The following is a 2,545-nucleotide window of genomic DNA, read 5'->3' on the forward strand; positions in this document are numbered from 1 at the left end:
ACACACACATACACATATATACACATATATGCACACATATACACACATACATACACATACACACATACACATATATACACATATACACACATATACACACATATACACACATACATACACATACACACATACATACATATACACACATACATACACACATACACACATATACATACATACACATACACATACACACATATACAAACATACACATACATATATATACACATATATACATACATACACATATATACATATATACACATATACACATACATACATACACATATACACACATACACACATATACACACATATACACATACACATATATACACACACATATACACATATACATACATATATACATACACATATATATATATATAAATATATACACACATACATACATATACATGCACACATACATATGCATACACACATACACATATATACACACATACACATATATACACATATACACATACACACATACATACAATACACACATATTCATATATAAATATATGTATACATATATACACATATAAACATATATACACACATACACACATACATACATGCACATATACACACATATACATATATACACATATACACATACACACATACATACAATACACACATATACACATATATGCACATATACACACACACACCAAAACAAAACAAATCTCTGAGCAGAATGCCTCTGTGTTTGACTTTCTGAATAAGAATTACTTGTGACAGACATGGAGTGGTACTCTTCAAATCCTCAAAGACGCATGGCTGCAGCTGTGAAAAACATTGCCAGCAGACAGCATTTGCTGTCGGCCCCCTTGGGTACAGTATGTCCCTTAGAAGCTCTCTGAAAGAGAGCCTACCTTTTTTTTTTTCCCTGTCCCTAAGCTGTCTAGCACAACACTGAAAAACCAGCAGACTGACTCTAAATGCTTGTTGAAGGACTGGCTAAATTAGTAACTTACTTCTGAAACGTGAAACAAATCTCAGTGGAGTAGACTTTGAAGCAGCCAAGGTTAGAGGGGAGGAAGCACTTCTCAGAGCCTAATCCAAGCCCACAGAGGGATGAGGCTGCTCTTGCCAAAATCACTCGCCATCTTAACAGAGTTCTTTTCCTTATCTTCTTTTAAAGATAGGATGTAGAGACCCAGCTTTTTGGGATCCAATTTAGTTCTCGTCAAAATCCCTCCACTGTCTCCCCAGGCCTGGATGGGAGGACAGGAGTGCTGTGCTGACCTCGTTTCCAGTCAGGACTGCCTATGAAAATGTAGTCTTGGCAGATGTGCCCTTTCGAGGAGATTTTTATCTTACAGAGCTTGACAGATTTTCGGCTTCACTCTTTAATTTGAAGTTTCTCATATTACCCCTTCCCCTGCTGCCATTCCAGCTTGGGTAATTTTTCTCTAAAGCGACAGTTTCTCAGTTGGTGGTTGCATTCCAGAGGAGGTTAATGGGAAAGGCAGAATTGCCACATCTTGAATAACTTAAACCAAAGTGAGAATTGGATATGGGATTGACCAGAACATAGCCCAGTCCCAGGCTTTGGAGTAGTACTTTCCAAATACCAGTCCATGGAGCAGGAGCAAGACCCTGTTCCCATGGAGTTACGATCTGGTGAGACAGTGTTAACATGCAGTGGTGGCCATCAACATTCTGTAACCCCTCCAGTGGTGAGGTAGAGTCTATCTCTGTATCCTTGAATTTCAGCTGGTCTTTGACTTGTTAGACCAAAAGCATGCAGCAGAAGTGGTGCTTCAATTCCTACTTAGAGTCCAAGCTCTTTGAATACAATAGCTACCATGTGACTATGTCTCAGTGAATCTACTAGAGGGTGGGAGAACATGCAGGAGAAGGCCCCTGTGATCCAGCCCTCTCCACAGAGGCCATTATAAGCCAGCCTGTCTCAACTGGCCCAGGCTGACAGCACATGTATCAACAAGCCCAGATCAATTGGCCAGCTCACAAAATCACGAATAATTAAATAAGTGATGGTAAGGCCTATAGGTTTTAGAGCAGATCATTACATACTTAAAACAAATGCAGGGGAGACTATGTGATCTAGGAAGGGACACAAAGTAAAGAAGATACCAAACAAATGACCAAGATTAGTTACACTGTAACATGCTCCATTTGGGAAACAAACAGGGTCAGGGTCAGGTGATAGACAAGGACTATGGGCTGCAAACTGAGAAAACAGGGAGAACATCTCAGAAGTAGTGATGTTTTCCCTGGGATCCAAAGGAAGGGAAGAAGCCAGTTAGGTGAAGACTGGAGAAGACTTGAGAAACCACAAGTGATAGGCTGTAAAAGTAGACATGCTTTAAAAAGACATTGAATGAAGGCCAGAGCTCCACGAGAGAACAACAGGACCACAGGGAGACAGAGGAGTGGGTCAGGTGCAGTTAAAAACCCCTAGAGGATTTCATAGGAAGCACAGGACCTAAGCAATATCCACCTTTTTTATATTTAAATTTTATATTTTCTTTATTTACATGTCATATGATTTCTCCTTTCCCAGTTTCCC

The sequence above is a fragment of the Mastomys coucha genome, chromosome X (genome assembly GCF_008632895.1).
Source record: "Mastomys coucha isolate ucsf_1 chromosome X, UCSF_Mcou_1, whole genome shotgun sequence".
Classification (NCBI taxonomy): Eukaryota; Metazoa; Chordata; class Mammalia; order Rodentia; family Muridae; genus Mastomys; species Mastomys coucha.